The sequence below is a fragment of the Periplaneta americana genome, chromosome 4, assembly GCF_040183065.1.
Source record: "Periplaneta americana isolate PAMFEO1 chromosome 4, P.americana_PAMFEO1_priV1, whole genome shotgun sequence".
Lineage (NCBI taxonomy): Eukaryota > Metazoa > Arthropoda > Insecta > Blattodea > Blattidae > Periplaneta > Periplaneta americana.
The window spans coordinates 132,701,549-132,714,469 of NC_091120.1; the positions used below are offsets into that span (position 1 = coordinate 132,701,549).

General features: G+C 34.5%; 1 long non-coding RNA gene across 1 annotated transcript in view; it reads right to left on the reverse strand.

Moving 5' to 3' along the window:
- Nucleotides 1–1,434: 1,434 nt before the first annotated feature.
- The window catches only part of LOC138698868 (uncharacterized), a 40,351-nt gene continuing 28,864 nt past the window's right edge, over nt 1,435–12,921 (reverse strand). Inside the window, exon 3 of the long non-coding RNA XR_011331970.1 lies at nt 1,435–1,703. This is a non-coding gene — a long non-coding RNA (uncharacterized lncRNA). The remainder of the gene's footprint in view (nt 1,704–12,921) is intronic.

Sequence of the window (12,921 nt, forward strand, 5' to 3'; positions counted from 1 at the left end):
ACAAACAAAAATTTCAAAAAAGCGATTTTCGGTTTCAGGGTGGTTAATTATATATGTTAGGACCAATTATTTTTGGAAAATCGAAAATTACCAGAAACATTTCGGCTACAGATTTATTATTAGTATAGATATCACTCCCTCTGTGTGTGACGGAAGGAAACTTAGAATATAATAACGGTGCAGTTTGGTAGATTTTTGTTCACAAAGTTGAATGTTTTAGTTAATTTCATTTTTGTGCCACTATTTATTTTCTGTACGTATTTTGTCCAGTATACATTCGAATTATTGTGATAAATATAAAAATAGTTTTGTAGAATTCTTTTTATTTTTGACATAAAAGTACATAGTCGTCTGCAAATACAAATGATATTGTGTTGTTGCCATTTATAGTTGTCTGCAAATACAAATAATTTTATTTTGTTGTCATTCATTCGATTGAAAGAAAACAGCTGTCTTTAGCTTGAGAGCCACACAAAGAAATAGCGACCCCAGAACTCAGCTAAATTGAGAAACCATTTAAAAATTTTACTTAGCAGATATTTGAAACAATTTCCTCCTGGATGTACACAAAATTAAAGGGAAATGAATAATAAAAAATCTCTGAAATACAAACAGTGGGCAGAAGTGCATTATTGGATCGGCTCTGAAATGGTAGAAAGGCTGCCTGAAGATATACCGGTGTTACTCGTACATGGCCGAATGAGTAATACTCCAATTTTTTTTCGGCCGCCTTTCATTGTAGAAGAACGTTTTATATATCGATATATTGATAAATGTTTTTATCGGCATGATTCAAAATGTTCAGTTTTTTAATTAGAAGTTTATCACTTTTCATTTTCAAAATTTATACGTCAATTACTGCTCTTCAAATATTGAGACATTTTTGTTTTCTAGAATTTAGGATCTTTGTATGCCAATGTTATTGTTCTCATGTTTAAATTTAAAATTCATATACTCCAGATAATTTATGATGCAATACAATAGCTTTCATTTTACAATTTTCTGTCTAAAAACTTACCTTTGAAATAGTGAATTGAAAAATGAAAATTACGATATATTAATGAACAAAGATGCACAGACGTTTTCGAGCAAGAACTGCTCATCTTCAGGTGTACACAAGCGATATGTTTATTTTAATTTTTATATTGTACATTTATGCACATTTGTGTCCACGTTTGATTGATTATTGATAGAATTGTTTTTAAATACATTATATTAAAAATCGGATTTTAGATAGAAAATGATCAAATGAAGGTTTATTGTATAACGTCATGTAGTTTTATCAGTTTAATTTAGATAGCGGTAATGCAGTTATTGGTCAAAATGGCATGAAGTACGTGTTGTGAAATAATTTCATTTTTTCGGAGGAAGGGGAGGAAATTGCAAATATTCACTAGCATTTTAAAATATCTACAGATATGAGACAATGAGCAGAAGTATTATAAGTTGCGGAAGTTGAATGTCAATGTTAGAACTGGTGAAAAAGACTCAGATTTTCCACGCTTGGGACAGCTGTACGCTGTTGTGTGAATGACAACAATTTAACTTGCCGATAAACAATTTCTTTGCAAAGGCAAACCACAAAGAAACAAACAATTTGCTGCTCGATAGAACATCTCTGTTGGTAGTTCTTCTATAGACGTTCTTCCCCATCCGCACTACAGCCGGATCTTGGGCTGTTTGCTTCCATCAGGTATGGTCATCTGAAAGACACAATCCACAGTAAGCGATTAGACAATGACGAGGAGGTTTCAGCCAAAGTAAAGATGTGGCTGAGAGGAAAAAGCAGTAGACTGGTATCGCGAAAACATGCAGGCTCTAACATCTAGCTCACGTGGCGTAAGGCCATAGTGTTTATTAAGGTTATTATTTACGCCTTCTAAATGGTATGTTTTGAAGCATGTCACACTTCAAAAAGTCTTTAATAAAATTTATTTGCATCACTGTTTTTCTCGAAACGGAGTTTTGCAATCTGTAATGTACGTTTTCTCAGAAACTGCTAGGCCAATTTAATTCAAATTTTTACACAGATGCGTAGTTATATACTATATTTCACCATGTAATGAACTGTCATGCTGATATGGTCTTAAAACGCATTCATATTGCATGTTAAATACACTGAAAGCGTTATATTTTTCGATTGAAATCGTAGAACATTACAAATAATACAGTATTTTTATTATTATTACTGTAATGAAGACACGAGTTTCTCTGTCCCTCAAATGGCTCCCAATATGTATGTGAAAAAATATTCACGCTAATTTCTGTTAGTTTTTGAGAAAAGGTATATTGAAACCAATGTTTTGAATTAACTGTAAAAGGAGCATTCCATTGTCACGTATGGGACATTTGTACAGAATATAATAAAGTTTCTTTCGATATAAATGAAAATGAAAAACTCATTTCTCAAGACAGGTTTATTTTTTCGTTATTACATACATAAAATTAGTTATTTTTGAGGTACTTAATAAATACCTAAATACGAAAGTTTTGATAGATTCGAAGTAATTATAAATGTCACGTACGGGAAAAGAGATGTCTACCATTGATTGCAAGAGAATAATTAATTTTCAAAATTCAGCTCATCTAATTGATATTAATCAGTTAATCTTTTTTCAAATACACTACAAGTTCCAAGCTAAAGTAAGGTGTATTTAATTTTTCTCCAAAACTTCTATCAGACTTGGGAGAAAAGAAAGATCTCTCTGTCACGTACGGGGCAAGGGTTGTCTCATACGGGACTTGTACACTTTTAATGACTGAGCTGTTTATTTTAATCATTATAGTATAATTAAAAACCATTTCTTTAGAATTGAAAACAAAGTTTTATTACACAGTAACACTTAAGAAATATATTAAGCGAATATTTTATTGGAAAGTAATACTTAAATATCTAAAATATTCAGTTTTACACTTCATTTTCTGAATGAAACTGAAATTAAGGGAATGAACAGGTGAAATATTCAAATTATGCATTTGTGATGCTAATGGACTGAAATTTTTACCACAGAGTGCTGATATGTATTTAAAACATCCCTATAAATTTCATCAATGTAGTTTTGAAGAAATTAATTATTTACCAATTAATACTAATTAATATTTAAAAAATGCTGCATGATGAACGCTTAACATTATGAATTTTAAAAAAATATAGAACAGTTCCTCTAACAATAATAAAACATCTATCACATGATTTTTAGTTAGCACTTCTTAGTTACTGAGAAAAAAATTCAAAACTGGGTGAGTGCCAATTTAAAGAAAAAAATTAATTTCATGCATCTTAATCAATTTATATCTTGGCAAATAATAAATATTTTAAAAATCCATGTGACAGTCTTTTTCCTTTAGGTAATGTGGGCTTGTGGTAAAAATTTCATCACTATTGGTTAAGAAATGCATCATATGGAGCAATTTGAACATGTTAAAATGTAATAAAATTTAAAAGGGAGAAAATCAAGTTTTAAAGTACAACACTATGTTTGAGTAATTACACATTATGGAAATTGCTTAAAACCCTCCTGCCTGATATGTTGACCCCTCCTGCTGCTTTTTCCTACTTTCAGTGACACTTTTTGACAAACGTAGCTTCTTCCTGCTTGTTTTGAAGTTCTCACTGGTTGAAGTAGCCGCTTGCTGCAGTCGACGCTTGTCTCTCCTATTGCCAATTTTGTATGCTGCAGGAGATAATTTCACTGTTGACACTAAATCTCTCATGCAAATGTTTGCTGTACAACCCATGTTAAATTCAGTCACAGCAGAAGTAACAGCCACTTCAAGTTTTTTTTTTTATACAAAAATTTCTTTTGGGCACTTCCGCCATATCACACTATGAACACTTTCATTCACATTTTGAGTTTTTCCTGCAGTGCACTTGCTAAGAAGTTCATCACTAGCTAGTCTACAGTACACTGGCATGATTTTAGCCACAACATCAGGTCGCAACACTGTCTTCATGGTTTTCAAGTCATGCTTCGGAACAGCTTCTTGCTTCGCAATGGCCCGGTTGAAGAAGCACCATGACTTTTCACCACTAGGGCATCTTGAATGCAGGGGCTTGTCATCCGTGGACATTGCATGGTCAAGTGTTGCATAGATGGCTTTCTTCATCTTGTTTACATCGGGGATATTATCAATAATGGCCTTTCTGTAATAATTTTGCAGTCGAGGTATCATTTCTGCAGTCAGACTTCCCTTTTTTTTGCCTCCGATTGAGGAATCTGTCCCTCTCCATTCCCTAACAATATTCTGTAGACCTTTACCTACTCTCTTAGCAACGTGGTTCACACATTCTTCTTTTCTAATGTCAATGCCTTCACCATAAACTTGAAGCTGCTGAAGGTGATGGTGTGTTTTTGCATCCCCGTCAGACAATAAGGTTGTGTACCTCATATTACACAACCTAATGGACCGGGTCCAGAGAATTTCTGCAGCTTTCATCTCCATGGCATTTGAAGATCCATCAAAATTTTTCTCACAAACACCAGCATCTTTGTGACTTTGATACCACTGTTTATATTCGTCACTTGCAACATCCATTTTTTTTTTCTGTCTTTTCACAAGTACTGCAATATTTTGACATTATTTCAAAATCTAACACTAGCCCTGTTAAAATATCTATGACTAAACCTAAACCATACTTTGATGTATGTCCACGCTTCATCCATGTGCCATCGTATGACACACCAATATTTATAACATCACTATCACTAATAGAACTGTCCACTTCCATGTGAGCTCGTCTAACTGCAGAGTGAGCATTTCTCAACACATGTTGTCTAACAAGTTTGTTTTCTTCCGTCAGTTTTATCAGGTGAGAGTTGAAGGATGGTGAGCTCAAACCTGCCATACCCATAGCCATACAATGTTGTTCCATAGCAGAGTGTCCTTTTCCCATGGTAACAAAGGCGTTGACCATTCTCCTATTTACATCGAAGGGAGGTCGAGTTGACTCAGTGTTACCTACCTTAGGGCTTGTATACATTTCATTCAACACTGTGTTGCAATTATAACACTTCACTATCACTTTAAATGCAAAGCCTGATGGTTCAGTAAGCTCAGCTTTTGCACTATCCATTCCACATTCACCACATTTTACTCCTTTATACAGTTCACTCCACAAACTTACATGCACTAATGCGTAGTCTTCACTACACTGGGGGGCACTTATATTTGAATTCTCCTGCAAGTTGCCATATTTTATCAACTTTATCTCACTAGCACTTTGTTTATTATTTGTTTCTTTTGACACTTGATCTTCATTATCACCAACTAGGCCTAACACATTTTCTTGTTGCACACATTCCACAATAGTTTTGGCATTCTTCCACCTTATATTTGCTAAATTTTTAGCCCTATTAGCATATTTTGATCGTTTCTTGCCCTTATTATGAATGTCACTTAGTCTATTCATGTTTAGAAAACTAAAACTATGCCTAAAATGCTAAATGTTGAGTTATACACGTGGTCTTGAATGTTATTGTGACGATTCCTAACCTAATGCACTTATACTAACTTATTCACACTAATATATACAACTAATTGAATACAAAATTAGTGTAAAACTTTAATAACATCCTAAATAACACGAAATCAGCAAAACAAGTATGAATATTCACGTACAAACGCACAAACTCGAGAAGAAACGGTCCACAAACAATATTTTGCCGTTCAGTTTCAAAACGAAGTATTTGCAGGGCTGACAGGCAAGCTGATAGTATATTCAGGAGTGACAACAAACTTAATTTCACTAGATACACACCAGAAAAAAAACTAGCCCGCTTTATTCAAATTACAAAGCTCAACATAAACTTTAGAGCTGACAGCTCGTTTAAAGGGCAACGAAGCACGTGCAAGCAGACATTTAAACGTCATGTGACACGGTTTAAAGGGCTCCCAAATAAAAAATGAGGCCATATTATGAAAGTAGAAGGTTTAAATAAAATTATGAACATAAAAACAAAAATTTGTATTTTTTTCCATTTTTCCACATTTTTCACCTGATCGTTCCCTTAAATTTTAAAGATCTCTGTTTTTGACACAATCGGAAATAGACTGCCAATCTGTTACAAGAAATAAAACATGAAGTTTTGACCAATCATAATGAGCATTTTTAACATATCCTAATAATTGATTTGGCCAAAGCATTCTTTTTACCGAACATGTTACCATCTGAATTACACATTATTACATTCATTTCTGTAATCCCTGGAATCGGCTTCACATTTTGCTATGGATTTTTTGATAGAATATCCCTTCAATGTGGTTTGCTTCAACATACCATATTTGGGTTCTTGTGTTCAGAGATGCAGCAACTTGAGCGAAATCCTTTGCTGACTGTATCACAAGTCCATTTTGGCCTATCATCTTACTTCTTACTAGTCGTTTAAAGTTTCCACCAACACCATCGACGATCCCTGTACCATGGGATGTCCCAAAATACTTCCATGTGAAATTCTTATTGTACTTTTCAGAAAGAATTTGGATAACTTTCACCACCATGAACTTGTTCTTAATTTCGGATGGTGGTCCATCGCTCGAAATAATCTCTTCGCAGAGATCTGTACTTTTCACCTTAACAATGTCCCTATAAATCAAATCTAAAAATGAAAAGATTGTATTCTTGTCCTTTTTCACAGTGTCTGAGCAAATGAGAAATGTTTTACACTCACCAGCATAAACCAGAGCACCTGTAAACAACAAAACACTTGCACGAGACCAAAGAGCACTCTGTACCTCATTCTGATATTCACAACTGAAGGACATTGCGAAATCTATTTGAAGAACACGTTTGGAGTCACTTGCTTCGTCCATTTCAAATTCTATCTGTTGAATTTTTCGTATTGACATGTATAATAATTTTTGGAAAGTCCGTCAGCAGTCGATCATGGATGTCACCAAGGTAGTTTTCTCTAATTTTAATTGTAAGTCTGGCATCGTCATTTTTCTTCCATTCTTTCCAATTAACTGGGCATTCTGGCTCACTTGGAAGTAACATTAATTTTCCATTTGGACATTTTTCACATTGGTTGTGCCAGCATGATGAATTGAGATGTCATCACATAGAATACTCTTCCAAAATTCATTTGTATAGTTATATTTCAAAGCTTTAAGTTTAAATATTAAATTCTCATGGATCAGACACCTACACTGGTCTGCTGGTGTGTCCTTCAGCAATAGCACATTTGTCCCATATGTGATGTCACGTACGGGACAGTAAATAATTTTTAATAATAAAATTATAAAAAGGTAAAATAATTTGAAAGTTGTGGTAAAGCAAAGATTCCATGTAATACTGTTAACATACAAAGTGTTAAACAATGGAAGCAATTGAAACTGGAAAAAATTAAACTTAACCTCATTTGTGTCACGTACGGGACATTATCTACTACATTTTTTAAAACCAATTTTAAGTATTCTTAATTTGATTGAAATCTTGAAACTACCTGGAATTAAACCTATCATACTCTGAAATATTACATTATAAGAGAAAAAACATCATTATAATATGGACTTACTAGCAATGTGTCTTCAAACATTCACAACTGTTACCATGTAGAAATCAGCTGATGTCAGCCATGTTTACGGCAATACTGTCAACTTATTAACTTCAAAATACCAACTTAACTCCAAAATTTGAAATCTTTAATGCTTTAAGAACACATTAATCATGGTTTTCAAAAGAGAGAAAAAAAATTTTCCACAGACAAAATTTCCTCTTTTTCATGGACTCACCCAAAACAGGAGTTTCAAAGAACTCATCAGTGTAACTAAATGGGTAATCTAATGAGAATAAAATTCCTGTAACATTTGTAAGATACATATAGACTGATTCTTTTTTTTTTTTGTAAATCTTAGTCATTATAGATATAATTATTTCAGAGATAAGAAACGTTAACCTGTCATTACTGGCCACTTCAGTCATCAGCCTTCCTTTTAGTAGAATTGGTATCTATATCTAATTAATTAGAAATATCATGGTAAAAATAGGTATTTGTAGCCAGTTACTTGGAGAATAACGCATTTTATTTGCAATTGCAATAAAACAAACCTTAAATAAGAACAAAAGAATATGTGGTGCATCACTTATTGAACGATCCAAATATCTAAGGTCTGTGACTCTAATATGTAAAATTTATGATGTCTATGTTGATCGCCATTACATAATAATAATAATAATAATAATAATAATAATAATAATAATAATAATAATAATATTTCACTAGCAATTTGGAGAGTTCATTATGCAGGGTGATTCAGGAGGAGTTACCGCCATATACGGAGCATATTTCCGAAGACATTTTGAGCAAAAAATGTCATATAAACATGGGTTTTATTCTAAATATTTTCAGAGGTACACTAATTTGAAGTTGTTTGTAAAATACCTTTTTTTCTTTTGTTGTAAGGTAAAAAGAATATTACAGTCAGAGAATGAACTATTCAGAAGTATCATTTCTTTAATTGGGTAGTATTCTGAAGCTAAAAATATGTTGTGAATTCCATTGTTGCTTCATAGTTTTTTTTTTATAACTACAAAATTACATTTTCCTTATGCACTTATCTCAAAAGTAATTGCTACAAATCACGCCACTCTTGTAAACTGTTTATGAATGTAACTACGATACAAAATTGAACTGTAAAGAATTAAGTTGCTAGAAGTCATGAGATTTGTAATAATTGTTGCGATAAGTGCGTAAGAATAATGTAATTGTCAGTTAAAAAAATCTGTACAAAGAAACTAATGAATTAATAACACATTTTTAGCTCCAGAATACTAGTCAATTGTAGACATTATATATCTGAATAGTTCATTTTCTATTTGTAATATTCGTTCACCCTTAAAACTAAATAACAAAGATATTTTTCAAACAATTTCGAATTTGTATAACTCAGAAAATATTGAGAATTGGACCCACGTCTATATGACATAATATGTCATATTATGATAACAGATGTAATATGCAGTATATTACATTTTTACTGCCTTATCTGATGGAAATCACGTTAAATTTTTTGTCCGCCTAAGATTTCATTTTTTCCGGTGGAAACAGAACGCGCATGCTTTGAGTAAGAAGCAAACCCGGCTACACTGAGACCTTGAATCGTTTTTTAATCTGGTAGGCCTATTCATTATAATTTCTCTTTAGATGCATTTCGTAATTCCTTTAATATCTTCCTACCTAAAGCTAGCTGCTTTCACGAGGATTATATTAGTTTTGGACATTCCAATGTATGCTAGATCTTAACATCTCCAATGTTACAGGCTTCATCTTCAGTGAAAATTTGCACTACCTGAAAGGTGACATGCTCTGTGAGGTACATTATACCTGGTATTCTAAGCAACGGAGCGTCTTTAGATGAATTTCCTTGTCATAGAGACTGATGACATCAGATTTTATACTTATGCATTAATTGTGCTTAGAAGCAAATTTTTGGGTAGTACAGTATTCTACTGCGTGCTGGAACATAATATCTCTAGCGCTTCGGAATTGGATATAGGTCTCATCTTGAAGGCAACCGTCTTCACAATGTTAGGTTCATTACGCCTGGCTACTCCAAACAACTGGGCTTTTCCTAGTGAATTTCCTTCCCATAAATGTTGATGACATAAAATGATACGCTTTTATGATGATTGTATTGAGAAGGAGATTTACTGGATTTTCTGCCTTTTGGAGGAACTTAACATTTCCAGCGTTTAGGAACTGTTTACAGGTCCCATTTTCAAGATAAATTATTAATACAAACTGAAGGATCACCTTCTCTCTTGGTCAATTTATGGCTGACAAATTCAAGCAACAGGGCTTCTTTCGGTGTGTCTTCTTCCCACAGAAGCTGATGTAAAATTTAGACTTGCACGGTGATTGTGTTGAGAAGCAGAATTGCTTATTATTCTACCTTATGCTAGAGCTATCATCTCCAGCGTTTCGGAATTGTATACAAATCCCATTTCCAAGGTAAATTAGTGCGACGCGAAGGGTCATTCCATTTTGATTCCATTATGTCTCTCTGCTCCAAACAACCTATCTTTTTCTGTGAGTTTTCTCCACATAGAGGTTCATGATATTAGGTCTTGGACTCGCACAGTTATTGTGTTGAGAAGCACTTTTTTGGGTGTGGGTTATTTTACAGTATGTTAGATCTTAACGACTTCAGCGTTTAGGACCTTTTCACAGGTCCCATTTTTCGAGACAAATTTTTACGTACTGAAGGTCGTATATTACTTTGGGTTAATTCTGTGGTGTTCGGTTAAAGGGGTATAAGTCATTTTTTTTGTCCAGGTGGAATTTTGTTCCCCAGATGAACACACAAGTTAAATTATACAAGTGGGTGTGCAAAAATCAAAGAATATAAGCAGTTGATGTGTTTTATTTGTGTAGAAAATTATTTGTAATAAGGGTTCCAAGTTTAATTTTCATTTATCTCCGAACTCATTTTTATGACTTATCTCCCTTTACCCAAACACCACAGAATTGTGCACGACTATTTCAAATAACTGGACGCTTTTCGGCGAGTTTCTTCCCCTAAAAGAGTGATTTCATGAGATTTTAGGGTTTTAAGGTGATTGTGTCCACATACAGTAATTGTTTGGTATTTCACTATTTTCTGGAATTTATCATATCGAATATTCCAGAACTACATACAGGTTCTATTTTCAGATAAATCATGATAATCGATTATGTTAGACCGTTTGAGCCTGTCTCATTTGTCTGGGATCGCCAGACATAGAAGGCCCAACACATTACATGACTCTTTAGGTCGTTCTCGTAAATTCCCCGTAGATTGAACCTGAACAGTTTAAGTTCCATCACACGTTGGAATTCCCAAAGTCTGCTTTGTCTTTGATTAATTTATGATTAATAGGCGAACAAAAAAGAATGTAGTGGAGCTTTTCATGCAAAAGATTCCCTCTTAGGTCTGTTACGTCACTTCCTCAATTCATAGGCAAGTTATTTTGTTGTTTCTGATTGTTATTTCCCAAGTTACGTGTACTTGACTATATGCGTAAGGTTTCTGTACGAAGGAAAGTAATTCAATCGAGAATTGTTTCATTTTATCTATTTTGTATGAGAACTAGAAGGCGGAATCCAGAATGTAAAAAAACACTCAAGTCAGTGTGTTTTGTTATCTTCAGGCATCAATTATTAAAGTCGACGTGATTTAAGGTAGGAAGAATCCCAGAAGACCAAGGGAGGCATACATCTCTCTTATCTTCTGACTTCTTGAACATGATTTCAGACTTCACAACGCTCCTTCTTTCCTTCATTCTGCCTCACCATACAGTCTAATCCCATTTTGTATTGCCCGAAATTCCATTTTAATGTTCTTTTATATCATATATTTCGGCGGCCACGATTATGCATCATACTTCGCATTTTTTTATGAAGACGGTGAATAAACAGTGATAAGGCGATGCAAGAAGTGTGTAGCTTAATTCTCAACCAAAATGATTTCTTCTCTGGGATCGTTAGCGTTTCTTCATTTATAAATTTTGCAACACGTTAAAACTTGTTGGTTTGTCAATATGAATACTTTGTGAACAACCTTTGCGATTTTCTCTTTTCCTCGTTAGAAACCGAAAATCATCTCATCAATAGTTTGTTATAATTGACCATCCGTTTTCTCGCAATATGTTTCTACGAAACCGTGATCTTGGAGTCCAACAGTTTCTATACATACATACATACATACATACATACATACATACATACATACATACATACATACATACATACATACATACGATGGTCTTTTCATAAGTCATATCAACTATATCGTATCAAACAATAAAGCTGCAGGAATGTAAATTCACTGTAATATGCGATTGAAAGTCACTGGAATCTGCTTCGCAATGCTATTACCAAATTGGGTCCGATACAGGAGGCAAGGGAAATTGAAAAATGCGTTAATAGAAATCATTGCTTCATTATGCACAAAAAGGAAACAAAGTACCTTAATCACTGCTAACACCTTTCAAAATAATCCTCCAAGGCTTCCATACATCTTTGTCAACGGTGATGCGGGCGTTGAATACCATTGGATGTGTGCGATTCGTCTATGTGTACCATCTCTCGTCGAAATGCTGTAAAGATGTCCTTCATGTTTGCAAACCGCTTCCCAAGCAGCTGCTTCTTCAATTGCGGAATGAGATCAAAGTTGCATGGACTGAGATCAGGCGAATACGGAGGATGTATCACCCACTGCTTCTCGTAGCTCTGAATGACACTAACGAGCATTTATGTCACGAAGAACTGCAATTTTCACGTATGACCGCTGTTCACCTTTACTTACATTCATCTTGGAGCACAGTCTCAAGCATACTAACTTTTGCGTGGGCTGTCAACTAGCCACCAATGCACACAGACGCAATCTGGCGGTGGCATCACGTAGGGTGTATAACAGGTCTTCAAACCTGTATACTGAACTAACCACATTTTTGGTTATTCGGAAGATATAACATAGTTGCTATAATTTATGAAATGACTGTCACACACACACGCACGCACGCACACACTGGCTGACTGGCATGGCTTTTCGAGGGTCAGAGCTAGCACGGATCCTTGCACTTTGTTTTACTTCGAGCCATTATTTCCCTATGTGCGATGATGTCCCAAGTTCGACAGGTGACCTGGGTAGCGTGGCTTGGTTGTTTCGCTGTGTTTAAATGGCTTTAATGATTCCGACACTGATAGGTGGATCATCTTGTCTCAGCCTCTGATAGAACCCGATGAGTAGCCTGGTAAGTTGCAGGATCCCGAAGCGCCAAGCCCTTATTATATCAGCATCGGAAATCAGTACCACCCGGAGACTATATTCTAGCCTAATTTTGCGCAGAATACATCTTTCTCTGCACCAAGTATGGACACCCGTTCTAGGATCCATAGTGAAATAACGACACTCAGAATTTCGAATGGCTCCCTTAACAAG